Here is a 19,068-nt window from a genome sequence, read left to right on the forward strand (position 1 = left end):
TTTGCAATATGACTTTGCAGCTCCTCTCATTAACAGGTGGAGTCCCTACCCCTTGAGTTTGGGTCAGCCTGGTGACTTGTTTTGGCTAACAGAATGAGATGGAAGTGACACCATGCCAATTTTCCAGGCTTAGGCCTCAAGAGGACTGTGTGCTTCTATTCTTCTTGGTTCTCTACCTTTGCCAGAAGAGCTGAGAGTAGCCTGCTGGGTGGAAGAATAAGCAACAGAGCTGAGTCTGCCCTAATATAGCAAGTGACATCTCACATACAAGAGATAACCCAAACAAGATCAGCAAGTCATCCTAATCAACCAGCACTAACAAGCCCAGATCACCAGAATCATCCAGACAACTGGTGACAATCTTAGTGACATACAACAAGATGTGTATTTTTGTTTACAACTCTAAGATTGTGTGTTTATCACCTAGCATTTCTGTAGTAACAGATAACTGGTACATTCCCTTCCTTCTACACTTACTAGTCAACTAATAGCATGCCATCTCCCTCTCTTGGGAGCTGAGGATACAGAGATGAATCAGAGTTTCTGTCTTCAAGAAGCTACCCACCTAGAGGGGAGCTCTACAAGTAAATAGACAAATAGCATACAGTGTGGTACATAGGATGGTAAAGACACAACACAAAATGTTATGGAGGGGCAGAGGGGGTAAGGCATGAATGGTCTCAGAGAACACAACATCGCTTAGATATAGGATTGAGCCAGGCATGTTAAATCAAGGGAATGGCTTGAACAAAACCATATTTCAGATTGAGGAGATGCATAGTTAAAGGTGGGGAGTGGGGAGGAAAAGTGAGTGAGGCATATCAGGTCTACTCCCACATACCTTCTGGACAGGCAGCAAACCTATTCATTCATTTGTTCTACAAATATTTATTCAGCCCTTATCATATGCTTGGTACTATGTCACATCCCAGGGATATAGAAATGAACTGAATATTCATGATTTCTGCCCTCATGAAATTTATAGTCCAGCATTTTAGCACAGGAACAAACTTTCTTTAAATGTCTTGACCTGCACTATTCCAGTTCCCTTTTTACTAAACCAGCTAGTCCTCAAATCAGTAGGATTTCCAACCCTCAAACAGAAAGGAAGTGAAGACATGGGAACAACACAACACTGTTAACTTTAAATTCCGTGAAATAAAGATAATTTATGAAAAGGGACACTTAGCACCTAAAATAGGAAGAATGTCAGGGAAAAAAGAGATTTTTGCAAGAAAAGATAGTTCGGCTTACATTGACATATCCACTCACTTCCTTATTGGCTCAGCAGATGTTTTCTGAATCCTCACTGTGATCCCATCTGCACCAAGCATTGGTAATGAATGTCAAACAAAACAGCTTAGGCCCTGCCCTCATGAAGCATTCTATATTGAGATGGGGACAGATGAGAGTGATCATTCAAGTTTGACCAGGAATCTCCTAGGCTTAGCACTAAAGGTCTTGTGTCCTAGAAAACCCTTTCGTCCTAGGCAAATGGGACAAATCATGGGGCACTCTCAGATAGATATTAATCAGATCATCACACGAATGTGTAATTATAAATTGTGGTAAATGGATGAAAATCAAAGGGTACTGTAAGAGCAAGTAAGTGAGGCACCTAATCTAGTCTAGGGGTCACAGAAGGCTTTTTTCAGGAAGCAATATTTGAATTAAGGTGTAAATCATACACAGAAGTTGTGAGGGTGTGTGAGTATATATATGAGCATGTGTATGTGTATGTGTATAGGACATGGAGACTGTTCCAGCCAAAAGGAGCACACACAAATGGTCTTTGTTTTTGTCACTTTGTCTTTGCCCATGAAAATTTCTCACATGCTGGGCCTAGGCATTACTCATCCCACAGTGTCTTTGGGGTGAATAAGACAGCTCATGTTCACAACCACTTAGAAACCAGTGTTTGAACAGGTGGATAGATAACCACCAAAGTCAAATCATCTCTTGTCATGTCCTGCACCCCCTCCTCTTCTAGCACTGTTAGCCCCATTTGATAGATTAGCCTCAGAGAAGATGATGTATAAGATGTCCACGGTCACACAGTCACTGCTCAAGGTGGGATTTGAACCCAGGCAGATGTTGGCCTCCAAACGTATGGCATATTTTATTTTTCACTTGTATACATAAATTTGTTTGGAAGATTATATATCACCCCCCACCCCATGTCACAATTTATTTAAGCTTGTTACTGAGTCAGCTGCAGGAGAGCTTCATTGGAAGATGAGGGTCTGCTGCTCAGAAATGTCAAGTGATGGCTTTGCCTTGCTCTGTCCAGGGAGAAAATTTTGAGCTGTTTGTGCTCACTCTTTTGAAATGGCACATGCTTCTCATCAGACATCTGAGTAAAGCAAGGAAACCAACACACAGAAATATGTTTCCCACAGCATTTCCAATCACTTCTAAACTCTATGTTCTTGGAGAAAACAAGTAATAGTTTGTTTTAAGAGAGAGAGAGAAAGAGAAACACATTTGTATATATCTGTGTGCTTTAATCCTTTGCAATAGACCTAAATATTTAAGGATATTTTTGTGAAAGCCCTTTCCCATGCTGATGGCTATCTTGGCCTGGAGGTTGCTCTGTTCCCAAAGAAGGGAGTTCATTTAACTCCACTGATAATAATTGTCTGTATAGAACATTGATTTCCTAGTAATAGTGGTCCTGCTGGCAATCACAACAGCCAAAATTGACTGGGTACTTATTAAAGGCCTTATTCTAAGCATACGATAAGAATTAAACCACTTAACTCTCATAAAAACCCTGAGGGAAGATTCCATCACTATTCCTACTGTATAGATGTGTAAACTAAAGCAGAGAGAGTTTAATTCCATGTCCAAGGTTATAAAAATGCAAAGCAGCCAGGCACCACACTCTGCAGGTTCTATATTTGTCTCTGCCAAAGCATGGTCTTATTTTCAGGCTACCATTGCTTCTTTGAATCTTTCTTTGCCTCTTAAGGGTAGAAAGCAAGGGCCATCACAACTAACATAGACTCACTCAAATGGAACACACCTGTCGGCCTTGATGACAAGTTAGGGAATCTGCATTTCTAAAAAGCTTTTGATAAATTTTCCCCAAAAGGCTTGTGAAGAGCAGAGGAAGAGAGCATGGGTTGAGTCAAAGACCTATCTTGATTCTATTCCACCCTGCCATATTCCAGCCAAGGGATCTTACACGATCCTTCATCTTTCTGGGCCTCAGTTGCCCCAATTAAAAAACAAGAGGGTCAATATGAATGTTGGAGGACTTTGGTGAAGATAGAATAAGCTGTCAACTACAAACAGCTTACCATATATATTCAATACCAAATACACATGAGTTCTCCTTGAAATGAAGCTCGTGTGATGGAACAGTAAGGTGACAGGACTGAATGACCACAGCCAGAAGTAATTATGACCAGGTAAGAAGGTCTCTAGATTTGCTCGTGGTCTGATTTAGTCACCATTCTTACCCATGAAGTAGAAAATGATACAGAAGTAAAGCTTATCATATTTTCAGATGGTATAAAGATGGGAGGATATTATGCTCCATTTTATGGAGCATGTCCAAATTAAGATTCAAAATTACTTCAAAGAGCTAGAACAGCAAGCAAAATAAAAGAAACTAGCTAACATTTGTTGAATTGTATTGTTAAACATTCATACTTAAAAGGTACCGGAAATATTCTCTTCCATAATATTCCTTTTCATGGGTGGGGTGGCACATGAGTATTCAATTTGGTAGGGTCTAAACACTATGTACACATGTGCCATATTCTTTATTTATGTGGGATAGGGAATAAAATTATAGAAACCGGCAGTGATACAAAACATTTGGTTGCACACCATATGCCAGGTACTGAGATCAGCATCCAGCCTATAAAAATAATAAAGTTAAATAATAATAACAATAATAATTACTAGTAAGGCATGGCCCCTTTCCTCAAAGGGCTCCTCGTCTATAACCAGGCAGACAAGTGGTGGAAATTTAGAAATTACGAAAAAGCGCGCTAAGTATTACAGTAAAGTAGGGAGGAGTGTGGTAGAAATCGAAGCTGCGGGCACTTTCCAGAGGTGGCCACAGGGGAGCTAGGCCTGGATGGAGATGTAAGTGTTCCCTTACTTAGAGGAGGGTAGCCCAGGCAGAAATGATTGAGCGGGCAAGGCTCACACTCATGAAGCTGTACAAGCATTTTGGTTTTCACGAGGGCTTAAAGTTCTGAATTTTACTTTAAATAGAAAGTCATGGGGCACGCGGTGGCTCAGCAGTTGAGCATCTGCCTTCAGCCCAGGGTGTGATCCTGGAGTCCCGGGATCGAGTCCCACATCGGGCTCCCTCCATGGAGCCTGCTTCTCCCTCTGCCTGTGTCTCTGTCTCTCTCTGTCTCTCATGAATAAACAAATAAAATCTTTTTTTTTGTTTTTAAGTCATAAGGTTTGAAGGATTGGTATATTTTTGTACTAATATACCCTACTGTTCGTCAAAAATTTAATTTTTAAAAAAGCCACGGCTTTTGAAAAGGAAAAAAAACGTCTCAGGGAACTAAGTCAGGCAATGACAGTAAGAAATAATCATATAGAAATAAAGATAATAGTAAGAAACAATAAAAGAGTAATTGCTAACAGTTACTGTGGGCTTATAACATGCCAAATAGTCTCCTAGGCTCTTTACAGACATCCTATCATTTAATACTCATGACAGCCCAGTGAGATAGGTCCTATTATCATACTTACCCCACAAATGAGGAAATCTAAATTGAAGGAGGTCAGATAGCTAGTACACAAAAGAGGAGTAGCTTTAGATCCAAACAAGGTCCAAGCTACAAATACCAACTTATTACCCTCTGCAGATTTTATTTTCCTCATCTATAAAATAAATAGGTTGGCCAAAAATATTTAGTATCTCCTTGGTCTTTGAGAATATCTAAGATCCCATGAAATTGAGTCATTCTTCCTCAGCTGGTCAATCAGAATTCTCCAGCAAGCAATTTTAACACAGGCTCTGCCCTGTGGCTCAGGGGATCACACTGGGTGATCTTTTGGGGCTTCTCTAAGCACCAACTTTGCCCCACCACCCCGGTGACCATGGCCAGGATTATCAGGGGCCTTTCTTGACTGTCAGCTTCATGGGTTGTATTTAATGGCTACTATCCATAACATCTGCCATTCACATATCATTATTCAACAAATACTTATTAGACACACACTGAGTTCAAACTATCGCTTGAAACAAGAAAAGATACAGAAAGACAGGCATCAGAGCCATGTATTCTCCTGAGGTTGGCAATCTGGTAGAAGCTGGAGTGCAAGATGGTCTGGGTTGGTAACTCTGGTATTAAGTTATTTGTAAGTTTATATTTGTGTTCACACTTGCAATTACCCTGATAGTACCTGGAGTCAAACAGGCACAGCCTATCTTATAGCTGAAGACAAAGGCAGGAGGAGGGTAAGCAAACCACCCGGGATCACAAGGATGGAATTGGTAGAGCAGGAATTAGAAGCGTCTCTCCATTTGTTCCTGCCTCTTTTCATGTCTATGCCCAAGCTGGCTCCATGTCATCGAAGGCTATGCTCTTGTCAGCTGAGCTGCCCTGCAGTGCTAAAGCCCAAGCGCCTGCTCACACCTCTTGCTGGGAGAGATGACTGGGCTCAGAGCAGGGAGCTACTCCAGCAATTTCCGTTCTGCTTTGCCCCCACCCCATCATACCGAGGTTGGACTAAACCTCTGGCAGGGGCAGCAGGCAGGCTCCAGGCGCCAGTGGTCCTGGGAGGGAACAGGAGGTTTTGTTTTGAGTGCCTCCAGCCAGGTTGGGAATTTTAGAGGGTAGCCGCAGGCATGTGTGGGACTGAGTATTTCCGTGGTGGCTCATCTCTCCCTCCAAATGGACTGTGCTATCGTCTTACTAGAAAAAAACCATTTATACACATTCCAGCCAACTCCCAGCTCACTACACAGTACAAAAAAGAGCATAGAGAATTCGGTTTTTGAATGGGGCTCTTAGCACTGACCTCTATTTTTTTGCACTTCTCAGATTAAATTGGAATGAGTTGTGTGCCTTTTCTATGAAATAGTGAGTAGACACATCTTATCTCAAAGACAGTGAACATGGTTTACTAATGTGAGCATAGACCTTGAAGTTAGACAAATCTGTGCTTCAATTCTGGTTAGGGGGGCTGTTTATTTTTTTATTTTATTTTTTAAAAGATTATTTATTTATTTATTCATCAGAGACACAGAGAGAGAGGCAGAGATGGGCGGAGGGAGAAGCAGGCTTCCCACAGGGAGCCCAGTGTGGGACCCTGGGATCACACCCTGAGTCCAAGGCAGATGCTCAAACACTGAACCACCCAGGTGTTCCAGAGGCTATTTATTAGCCATGTGCCTTTGAATCTGTCTGAAACTCCATTTCCTCATCTATAAATGGGATAATCTCACCTCCCACAGAGTTCTGTGTGAGTCCTAAGTGGTATAATGTAGATAAAAATCTTAGGACATAACATGGCTCTCAAGAAATGTGAAATGATAGATGGTTTAACGCTACTCCTTTTGGGGACAGTGCAAAGATCTGGAGTACAAACTCATGAGGTCAGGTCTAGACTCTACCTGTCCTTAGTTCTGTTCCTTTGGGAGGCTCTCCTTCCTCTTCCCTCCTAGATTCACTCCTCTGTGTCTGTCTCACTCATCACTTCTCCTGGGGTCACCTCATCCATGTCCATGTGTGCAAAGGCGATTTTCATGCAGCTGAGTCCCCAATTTTTCTCCCCAACTCAGGCCTTGCTCTTGAGTTCAAAATTGGGCACCTGACCTAGATGTCTAATCATCGTGTCCACAATAGAGCTTGCCATCCTTCCTCTCAGGGCTGCTCCTGTGCTGGGGTCCCTGTCTGCCTATTTACCCAACCACTAGAGTACCATTCTTAACCTTAAGACCCAGTCACCTTTCTCCTCTGCCCCATAACAGGTCCCATGTCCTGCCAATTCTATTTTTTAAACAAAGCTTATTTCTCCCTGTTGCTACTGCACTAGTCCAGTCCTTTATTATCTCTTCCAACAGTAATTAAGCTGGTTTCCCTGTCTCAAATACTGCCCTCCTCCTGTACCCCCAAAACCCTCCTCAGAGAATCCAACTTCCTTACCTCCAAAACAATGATTCTTCTAACACACAAACCTAATTATATCATTCCCTTAACATGCTTTAGAAGTTCCCCATAACACATGAGACCTTTCTGACCTGGCTTTTATCTACGGGTCTTGACTTATCACACATGGTACAATTTCCTCATCATATACCCCATCATTTTTACCCCACTGTAGCCTAGAAGCTCCCTAAGTGTGCCATTTTCTCATCTCTGCATCTTCATAAATTCTCCTCTCCCTGTCTAAAAGGCATTCCTTCTGACCTCACCCTGACTAACTCTTCCATGTCCTTTTATAGGATTTAGCTCAATATTATCTGCTCTGGGAAGCTTCTCTAAACTCTGACTGGCTAAGTTGCTTCTTCCTCCATCTTCCAATGTTCTAGTATATGTGCTGCTGAAGCGAGCACTTCCTCCATCTTCCTTAACCCTCTGTACTTCTATGTTGTGGGCTGTCTATGTTGTATGTATAAGTGTATATACCTGTATCTATAAATCATATGTAATGTGTATTTAGTATATAATATGCATATAAAATGCTTTATAAATAAGTCACGCAAGGCGGCTAATGGCTAAAATTAATAACAGTGTCACAGACATTCAGAGCAATAATAGAATAGAACATGTGTTCAATCACAGAATTAATGTGGCACATAGTTAATAAAGCTCAGGCTTGCCAAACTTTCCTCTCCTCTATCTGGAGGTTTCGGAAAGGTTAAGAGTCCTCCAGGATAGAGTATGCCCTTCCTAGAAATCCAATCCCTTTATTTCAGTTTGAGCAAAACAAGAACACATGAAACCTGTCCACAGATATCTCTTGGGGCTTAGCAGTTTGAGCCGGCAGGAGGGCACTGAATGGGTTTGTCACCCAACCAAGCAGTCCACAAATTTGGGATGAAGGGAGACAGCCAAATGTTGCTTGCAATGTCCTGAGTTCTTTGCCAAGTATTTTGGACTCCTTAAACCCCGAATTCCTTATTCTTCATCATTTTGAAACCCATATGCGATCACAATAGAAATGTAATCCATATGTTTCTCATTCAGATACACTTAAAACACACCCAAAGTTGCTTTGCAAGAGACTGAATAGCCAAGAAAACTTTGAGGCCTTCCTAAAATTTCCCCCAATTTTCTCTCCCTTGCAGACAAGAAGCCACACTTAGCCTCCTCTATACAGATTCCTGACTGGCTCCAGGGAGCTCAGACCAGCTTTCAGCCTTGAAAGCTCCAAGAGCCGTATGACCCCAAAGATATAAAAATCATAGCTTGCATCTTTTTCACAGCCTAAACAATCTGTGGTGGGTAAACAGTTATTGGTCTCTTCTGTGGATCCTGTGAGGCAGGGAGGAGGGGCTGGTGGCCTGTGTGGGGGAAGGGGAGGCAGCTAATGAGAGGAGAGAGGATACCCTTTTTGGTGCGGTGGTCACCAGATGGATTCTTAGCTCTGTTCCAATGTCACATAGTGAGCTGGACTCTGAGAGTCAAAACCGTATCTTCTATTTCTGTCACGTCCCCAGGAATGAGCATAGGACTAATTGAGCACTTCTCAAATATGACCCAGCCAACGCCCTCGTTTGATCCTAAACTAGCTGTTAGGAAAAGCAGCTCTCTCTTAGAGATTTCAGTTAAAAAGACGCTAGGGCAGCCATACAGCCGAGGCTGATCAGCAGACGCGGACAAGGATGACACAGCCTTTTCCCTGTGACGAGCGCGTGGCCGCCCCACGCACAGCACCTCTGTCAGACAGCCTCTGATTTCTGACTGCGAAACTGTGGACACCTCCTCTTCCTGCCCAGCTCCTGATCAGCTCCTGAGTTTCCCTTGCTACGACCTTTTGTTTGGATTCCAGTGTCTGGTCTCAGATATTGTATCATCAATCTGACCACAGATTTAGAGATTGGTCTGACTCTCAATGTTTAGTCCTAACTTGCTATGTGACTCTAGTCCTCGGGGTGATCATCTGAAAAACGGGGCAAATAGGACCTCTTTTATAGACTTGTACAGATGAAATGTGGCACAGTCTATTACAGGCCTTGGTACAGTGCCTGGTACATTCAGTGACCCAGGGAAATGGAGCCTGTACTAATATCATCACCTCTATACTGGCCAAGGTGTACTTCTTATTTATGGAGCGGATTACACGGAGGCATTTAATTTTAAAAAGTAAGATCTGACACCACCTTGACGAGAATTCTGAAGTAGGGTACAGGGTTTGTATTGGCTCTAGAGAAGAACAAGCTACGAATCAACACGATCACTCAGATGGATTAATTTCTATTTGAAAGATCTGTCACTGGGAACAAACACAAGTGAGACGGACCCTGTTGACAGCGTATGGCGTAAAGGCAAAGAGAAGCTTGGCTGAATTATATCAGGGCCTCTTTTGAAAGAAGTCAGAATTCCTGGGCATTCGCATCAATCACTGCCTTTTGGAAGCACTCCCCCAAAGAGCCCACTCCTGCTTCTCAGGTTTGGCTCAGGGAATTTGGGACGTGCCCATACAAATCTGGATCTGAAGAATCCCGATCTTTAGAAATCTTTCTGCAGTTTTGGCCTATAACAAGATGAGAAGGCTATAAAGTGGCCAGGCAAGGAGAACTAAAAATTATGCATAGACACTTGTGTAGTTCCCTGAGAGATAGCAACAGTATTATCAACCGACAGGTATTTACTGAGTCTTCAGGTGAAAGACTTCATCCCTCACATCTTCTCTATAACAAAGCAGACTGCAAAAAGCATTAAAAAATCGTGATGGGGGATGCCTGGGTGGCTCAGTGTTCAGCGCCTGCCTTTGGCCCAGGGCGTGATCCCGGAGTCCTGGGATCGAGTCCTACATCGGGCTCCATGTATGGTGCCTGCTTCTCCCTCTGCCTGTGTCTCTGCCTCTCTCTCATGAATAAATAAATAAAATTTTAAAAATTTCTTAAAAAAAATAAATCGTGATGGTTAGATGGGAGGAGGTCAGGAGAAGGATGGAGAGAGAGGGTAGGAGCCCCATGTTCTTTGGTTACCTAACAGGTTATCAGGGACAGCACACATGTACCAGCACGCCCATGTCAGGCGGTTATCCGGGCCCGCCTTCCTGCCATCGTGGGGCCTGGCCTTGGAATCCGCCACAGGACGGTGTGCCAGGGAGCCACCGCCATCAACTGAAGGGACGTCTGTGTGAAGCTTCTGTCATCCCCGCACGGGGCACTTTACATCCATTTCTCTCACCTGAGATACTGCACAAACCCATGTCGCCCAGTTTTGATGGAAAACTGGGCTTCAGAGATGTTAATTCAAGTTCACAGGCTCACCAAGAGGTAGAACCAGGTTTTAGACTCAATCTGACTCAAGAGTCCACAGGCTTCCTGAGACACCCTTCTTAGAGGAAAAAAAAAGCTGTCAACAGGAGAGGCAAGGACACAGCCGATAGCACCACCTTCAACATCTGGTCTGGGGCCGGCCCAGCTCCCCTTGTGCCCTGAATGGAAGATGCCCCTCGAAAAGTCAATGGACATGATAGGATTTTCCTGTTGGAGAGGAAGGGAGGGAGGGAGAGAAGAGAAAAAGAGAGAGAGAGAGAGAGAGAGAGAGAATACATTCCAGTGGTATCTTTTCCCTCTTCTCCATATTCAACAGCAGTTCTTTGAGAATGCTGAGTGACTCTCGTGTTGAAGAAAAAAAAAAAAAAAAAGAAAGAAAAGGAAAGACTTAAAAATCGCTTCCCTATTTGAATGAGTTCCTAAGAAAGACAAATGGTCCACAGAGGTAAGGAGACTGAAGGAAGAAAAGGCACTCAGAGGGAAGGCGGACCCAGGGGGGTTTGCCCTCTGCCTGTACTCTAGAAAAGACCATGCTAATAAGTCAGATATGTAAACACTGTGGAACAATCAGAAACAAATGAAAGGAGGACTTGAGAGGAACAGTGTTCAGCTGTGGCCCAGGGCCAGGAGGCAGCTTTTGTTATGAATAGATCATCTGCATGTGAAAGAGACCTGATTTTAACCCTTGGCAGAGGCTACCCAGTGTATAAGAATGTATCAGGCCCATCTGGACTTCCTTAGAGAAAGGAGAAAAAAGGGGGCAATAGGGAAGAAAAAAAGGGGAAAAACCCCAGCTATCTGTGAAATGATATGACATGATGCAGGGCAGGGTTACAGTCCTGTGAGAGTGGTTTAAACAGTTTTTGTGTTATTAATCAGTAACACATTTAGCTCACAAAAATAACAAATGACAATTATAATGGGCTTTTTTTTTTTTTTTGAAGGCATTACAGGTGAATGGGGAGGGTAAGGAAGGGAGGGTAGGCAGCCTGACATTTGCCTACTAGGTGCTGATTGTTTTATACACATTCTCATGCACAATCTTCATGATAATCCAGCCATTTTCTCCAGTCTAAGGTGAAGAAACTGTGACTCACAGATGTTCAAAGATGCATTTATGGTCATATAGGTACCAAGTGGCAGAAGTGATCTGAGTCCGTCTGACTCTGAAGGCCGGGCTCTTCTTACTGTATCTGGCTAACTCAAAGAACTACAAAAGTCAGATGAATATAAGGGGCCAGTGGAACCAGCCCTCCCCCTTCCCGGACATTTGAGTTGTTGCTGTGGGTTTACAGAGACCGGTCCAGGTAGTGCCTAAAGGGACTCTCAAAGAGAAAACCAAACCCCAATTTCTGGAGATCCACGTGCTTCCGTACGATCCTGCCTTCCTCCATCTCTCCACTCATCATGCAGTAATCAGAAACAAGATTAAATGAAACTGGCCACCAATGCCAGCCTGGCTTCCAGGATGTGTGAATTCCGGCAGAACTCTGCGTGTGCTGATACTCTGTGTGTGTGTGGTGTAGACTTCTTCGCCATTGGCCTAGCAATTTGAGAATCTGGCTCTCACCTGAGGGACAGATGACAGAGTGAGGAGTAAGAGCTATTTTTCCATTTCACTGGCCTGTGCACTTAGGGTGGTGACTGAGCACTCAGCCATGGGAGTAGGAAACATCCCTGCACACCTGCCTCTGGGGGATACAGAGAAGGGTGTGGGGGGTTAGTGAAGCCTGGGGCCAGTGACACTGTTTCCTTCAGATTGCCTAGTGCCTTGGAGAGAGAGAGAGTTTTGGTCCAGCCAGGTCAGGAACCATAACCGCATGATCCAGCTATGAGACCCCGACAAGTGCCAGTTTCCTCCAGGGTAAAAGGCATGGGAGACTATTCGCCTTCCAAGACATTGGGAAAGAACTGACACAATGCAGAGAAAGCCCTGACACACCACCTGTACATAGTAAATTATCAACAAGAGCTGATTATTTAACTTTCTGTACTCTTACTTTTTTTTAAGCCAGGAAATATTTAATCTCTACTTTTCTGAGTTCAGAGTACAGACTGGCCCGGCTAATCCTGGTAAGGTGCAAACAACAGTGGTGCCAGTAGAGGGTGGGAATAGCTGGAGACACAGTGAGTTTTAGGTGGAAGAAATCTGGGTCTCATTTTTCATGCCAGACCAAGAGGATTGTTTGGATCTCAGCTTGGGTTCCTAGTGAGTTCACGGTAAAAAAATCATCTAATGTTTACACTTGAGGCATTTCTGTTAATTGAGGCTCTGTACTCATCTGTCAAGAGTTTACGTAATAGCTGCCTTCTAGAGGGGTAGGGCTATTAACTGAGATCGTGTGTGCCAAGCACCTGGTGTGGTTTCCCCACACACAGTAGGTGCCTAATATGGGTAATGAAAGGGGGCTCACAAAACATCTGGGGACTGCTGAGAGTCAAGATTCTCCAGAACAGAGACACTTCAAGCAATTCTTCAGTAAACATTTACTTGAGCACCTACTATGGGGATCAGGTTCTGTGGAAACAGAGATGAAGAGATGTTGCTCTTGCCCCCATTTTCAGTGTAGTTAGGGTATGTGACAGTTAATCTACAAATAGCAAGATACTCTGATAAGCACCTCAAAACAGTTCTTAGTACAACAATGGCTTGAAGAGACTTATGGTTTGGCTGGAACATAGAAAAAAAATCCCACAAACATTGAATTGCCATATACCGCAAGCAAAGGACTATGTCAGTGGCTTTACATGCACTATCTCATTTAATAATTATTACAGGCCTAGTAAGACAGGTATTGGTATCCCCATTTTACAGATGCAGGAACTGAGGCTTACAGGGGTTACATAACTTGCTCAAGATAAGGCTTGGAGCAGGAGATATAAAAAAAAACCCAAAAAAACAAAACAAAACAAAAAACAAAAAACAAACCTATGAGTGGGAGGACAAGCAGAGGTCAGATCATGAAGGTCCTTTCATGGCAGGCTAAGTGGTTGGAATTATTCTCTTGAAGGCAATGGGGAAATAATCCCAATTTATGTTTTGGTTACTTTGTAGCTAGCAGTCCACAGACCCACTGCCGTCCCCTCTCCAGCACGTATTCAGGATTACCAGAGGCTGGACTTGCACAGTGGTTCATTTCAGTTTGTTCTGATTCACAACTGAATGCATAATGAATGATAATCACCTGTTATGTTGCCCAAAAGTTTGTGGTCACAGGCTACGTAAGTGTTCCACACAGAGCTGGGCCTTCCCTGGCCCTCTGGAGGCTCCAAGCTCCAGATCAGCTCCATGGTGGGTAAGTATGTGTGGTTTCTTCTATTTTGCTAAGTCAACAGTTCCAGGCAGGGGAAAAGAGGCCTTGCCTCAAAATATTTTTCTCCAAAACCCCTTCACTGCTTCACCTCATTCTACCCATCTCCTCTTTCCCAAATCACCTTCCCTATGACCTTCAGACCCTCTATGCTTTCAAGGTCAACTGCTACCTTTACCTTGGATTTTTAACCACCTGATCTGCCAATACATAAATGGTGATCCTGGGGCATCTCAAAGGGGCAGGGATCAACTGTCAGCCACTTCAGACATGCTCTGCCCTGATTCAGTTAACATGTGTCCCAAGACCCTCCCTTCATCCCTCTTCCATGACATGGATGGTCCAGATGGCTAGCATTTGAATTTAGTTTTCCAAATCCTGACTCTCCCTGAGGACTCTGGCTTAAATGCACTCCACTAGCTCTACCTACTCCAAAAGTCTTTGTGAGGATCATCACCAGAGTTGGACTCAGATAAGGGTACCAGCCTAGAACCCAACACCTTACAGAGGGGCTCTTGCATGAGGCCAAAGGCAAAGGTACTCTTCCATGAAGGCAATACCCTATATCAAGTATGTTCCTCATTAAATATCCCCTCCTCCCAGCCTGCTTCAATGCATCTAAAATGTCTACATGCTACAGAGGGTTTCCAGACAGCTCTTACAATCACCTATTCAACCAATACTTGATACATCTAGAAAGTAGGAAAGGCCATTGCTTTTTATTTTATTTTTTTAAACACTTATTAATAAATGAGAGCAGGGAGGAGGGGCAAAGGGAGAATCTCAAGCAGACTCCTCGCTGAGCATGGAGCCCAACATGGGGTTCAATCTCACAACCCTAAAATCATGACCTAAACCAAAACCAAGAGTCACACACTTAACCAACTGAGCCATCCAGGCACCCCAAGGCCATTGCTTTTTAGAGAAAGAGATGGAGGTCCTAAAAAATAAAAAATCAAATGAATCACTCAAGTTCATCTAGACAGAAAATGTTAGTCAAAATTAAGACTGTTCCTTTTATTTCTCTCTTGGTATAATACTGAGAATGGATATACATGATTTGAGAGAAGTAAAAAAAAAAAAAACCCTTTTATTCCCCCAAAGCCATCATCCTTCTGGTCTCCTGTAGGATGATGCACCAGAGGAGAGCCTCAGTCACTTAATTTAAAGATTTGATTTTGGTAAGAAGACAGATGTTGCATAGGGACACAACCTATAATCAGCTGTACCATACTATAAAAAGGACATGGATGCATTTAAGATGGTGAGAGGCTCTCCTACATATGCCACACCAGACCTTTCTACAGAAGTTCTTGGTACAACTCAACAAAAGCATTCAAACATTAGAGATATCAGTATATAGTTGTGGCATTAAAAAATGGTGGGTTCCTTTGGGTCCTCAATACTGGGAGAGTCTTCAAGAACACCTTCAAGATATCAAAAAGGTGAGCATTCACCACCACTACATCTCCAAAACTTAGCACACTTCACAGTGGAATGCTGCTAAATGACTGTTTCATTCAAAATTTACTGAAAGCCAACTTTGTACCAGGGACTATATTAGACACAAGTGCTAATATAAATGAATGAGCCACAGTACCAGCCCTCAAGGAATTCATAGCCACGTGAACAAGGAAGACATAAACCCAGGTAACTAACCACAAATAGGGAGGAGTATGCACTGAGAGAGAGGTATGTGCCATGGGAGTACATAGATACTTCACCTCATTTATTCTGAAAACTTCTGGGAAGTGGTGATGCCTGAGCCCAGATCTGAAGTGGGGGTTGAACAGGAGAAGGAGTGGAGGGAAGGGGATCGCAGGTAGAGGGAGAGGAAGCAAAGGGAGAAGCAGCAGAGAGCATAGTATGTCCTGGAGCAGGGCTGGAGGAGAAAGGTGAATACTAATTCCATGGCGAGTTGACTGATCATCATGCACCATGCTGTGCAGTGGGTCATTAGAATGCTAAGGATTCAGAATAATTACTTTAGGGGATATGGAAAGGAGAAGGATAACATGTTTCCAAACGGGTAGGAGAGATTTTGGCTAAGATCTTTTTTCTTCTCTGGGGCTCCATTCCATCTTCTGTAAGTGAGAGTACTGAGTTAGATGATCTTGACATGTGCCTTCTGGGTCTCCCATTCTGTTCATCAAATGGGTGATTACAGTTACAGGAATATTTTTCATATTTTTATAGAGTTGGTAGCTAAACATTATAGATGGGTGCCTGAAAAATGTGTTAAGCTCTGATGAAGGAGACAGACCATAGAATATGGCTTCTAGTGACTTGAAATCAAAGCTAGATCTGCCACTTACTATGTGACTGGTAAACCCCCTCACCCACTCTCTCATCTATAAAGCAGGGATAGCAATGCTTTGTAGGGAAACTGTGAGGGAGAGAGTTTACCAAATATGTTAAAATATCTGGTTTACAAGCAGTTACTCAACAAATGCCCACTGACTCTACTGATTGGACTAGACAGACTGTAGCTCAGTATATTCTTTCAACTTTTACTGTCTGTCTGCTACATGTAAGACCTTGAGTATGCAGAGATGAATGAGCCACAGCAGCCGTCCCTGAGAGCTCAAGGTCTAGTGGCAGGGATACACATTTAATACATTTTCATAAAATAAAATGAGTATAACAACAGACATATAAATAAAGTGCTCTAGTAACACAAAGGAAGGTGAGACTATTTTTGTCTGGGGTCATGGGAAGAAGCTCAGGCCAACTTTAGAGAAGAGGCTGTTTATGTTCACAAACAAGCTACCCAGGATACCAATTAATCTATCTCATTCAGCACAAGTTGTGAGGTCATTTTATCTCTAGGCCCAATTTTGTCCAACGAAGAATTTTTCACCTGGGGATTCTAATGAAATTCCTCCTCATGCAAATGGTCTCAGGGTATAAAAATAAGGAATAAGTTAAGAGAAAGAGAGGAAAAAAAAAAGAAAAGCATTAGTTCATCTGTAAATTTTTAACTTTTCCAAGTTCTGTCATGAAATATTACCAGTTTCTTGGCCAAAACCTAATGGGATCCTATCAGGAAGGCACAGAGGTGAGGTGACTGATCAGCCTCATCTCCCAAAGCCTTCAAGGGAAGCTCTAAAATGCTGTCATGGGATCCACAGACCCAAGTCATTTCCCCCATGTATAAACCAGATGAAAAGTTCATCTAAGCCATTGCTGACTGCCACCACTCAGCCTTTGATTATAACTGATCAGGGCCATCTCAACGCTTAAGTAGGCCACATAAAAGGAAGTATTCTCACTCCCCACAGTCACAGGGAAGGACACTCAGTGGAAGAGATGGGCTTTTTCCTTAACATTAAATAAAAGAAGCTTGAAGAAAGTGATGGGTGTATCATGTGCCCCTGGACGTGTGGAGGAGGAGAGGAAGGAAGAGGGGAAGCAAGGGGAGGAGGACAAATAGGAAGGGGGGAGGGGGAGGAGGAGGTGGCAGAGGGGGAGAAGAAGAACAAGAAGAAGATCAACAGGACAAAGAGAAGGAACAAGGGAAAATACATGTGGTGGGGCTGTGGGACTGAAAATTCTAGATTTAGGATGCACACTGTTGCACGCAGTTCAAAGATGGCTACGTTTCCAGTTCCACAGTGTGAGAAGGACCTGCGGTTGCTGAGTTAGTCATCTGTAAACCTAAAAATCAAGAACACGTAAGTCAGATGCAGTGGCTAAGATCATGAGCTTGATTAAAGTGCAACAGAGCTGAGAGCTAGGAGTCCTGGGGAGAAAGATGAAGTCTGGCTAGGGTGGCAGCACAGAGGAGGGGTATGGAAAGGAAGCCCAGGATCTTAGCAGGCTCAGCTGGGGTGCAGATGTAAGGAACAGGGAAAAGAAGCTTTCTTGACAGAAGGAAGGGCATGGGGAAAGGCTAGGGCAAATTAGAAAGCAGTCCTTCATTCAAGAAGTATCTCTTGAATGTAAGTGTCTACTATATTCAAAGCATTGTTCAAGGGGTCAGGGACATAGCTATGAAAAAACAAACTCCCACTTTCATGGAACATATCATCTGGTGGAGAGTGGGGTGATGAAAACACATGAATATTCAAATACATAATATGTCAGCTCTGATAATGCTATTTGGAAAAAGGAAGCAGGAGAGAGGTTAAGTAGTATGGTGAGGGCAACCATGGTTATTTTAATAGCGGGTGATCTGGGTGGACCTTAATTATGAAGTTGCATTAACCAGAGACTGTAAGGGAAGGAGGGAGGGAAGCATGCAGCTAGGCATGATACAAGCAGAAAGGCAAGAGCAAGTGCAAAGGCCCCGTGGCAGGGAGGTGCTTGTTATCTTATATTAGTAATACAGCGGGAGTGGTGTGAACAAGGAGGAGAGTGATAGATGGGGGCGGAAAAGTAAAGATGAGCAGATAAATGGGGGTATCCCACTCCTAAGTGGGATATGGGGTCAAGAGAGTTTTTTCTCCCTCCCTCCTCTGGTTCATTAAAGACAGCTATTAGAGCATGCTCTAATCTTCAATGATTAAGTAGAGAAAGAGATTTGTCAATACAGGAGGGGAAGCGAGAATGAACAGAGCCTCATGTATGTCCTAGTTTATTGAAGGACGCTTACATGTAGGTGTATAGTGGGAAAACAGCTTTATTCGCTCCTCTACTCTGTCAAATTTTTTTCTGTGAACTGTTTCTCCTTGTCCTGAGATAGAATTTTAGGTGGTTCCATAGTATCCTGAAACTCTTAAATTACAAAAAGTCTACTGTCCACCTCCAAGCATTAAATGCGTGCACTCCATTGTAATAATTAAAACTCCCATCTTAACTGAATTAAAAGTTCTCCCTCCTCCAGCTACAGTTTATTTCAGGCTTAGAAGCATACCTGGAGAAGAAGACAGGGAGGAAGCAATCCTTCCTCTCTCGCTCTCTCTCTCTCTCCTTTTTTTTTTTTTTTTTTTTTGTTTTTTTCTCTACCTTCTCCTCCCTGGGAGAGAATGCCACATAGGGGGTGGGGTACCTAGGGAAGGTCCTACTTGACAGATCTGGTCATGATTGGGTTTCCATGTATCCTCAGGGTGGGGTCCCTATCCAGGATGGGCTCCTTCGTCATGTGGTCTTGGTGTTTCACTACAATGTCCTCTGGGGACTCTACCTCCCCACTGCAGTGTGCTTGAAGCTAGCTTATTCTCTGTCCATTGCTCTGCTTGCAAGTCCTTTTCAGTCCTGGTCTTCAGGTGGTTTACCCGTCTATTGGGAACACACTGATCCTTCAGGTGAACCTTTTGGATGGGTTCCAATTAAAGATCTGCCGAGGGATCCCTGGGTGGCGCAGTGGTTCGGCGCTTGCCT

At 43.4% G+C, this 19,068-nt stretch overlaps 1 protein-coding gene across 14 annotated transcripts in view; it reads right to left on the reverse strand.

The window, feature by feature from the left end:
* FGGY (FGGY carbohydrate kinase domain containing) overlaps positions 1-19,068 on the reverse strand; it is a 413,290-nt gene that overhangs the window by 134,583 nt on the left and 259,639 nt on the right. The gene's annotated exons all lie outside the window — the stretch shown is intronic.

Source organism: Vulpes vulpes, chromosome 12 (assembly GCF_048418805.1).
Source record: "Vulpes vulpes isolate BD-2025 chromosome 12, VulVul3, whole genome shotgun sequence".
NCBI lineage: Eukaryota > Metazoa > Chordata > Mammalia > Carnivora > Canidae > Vulpes > Vulpes vulpes.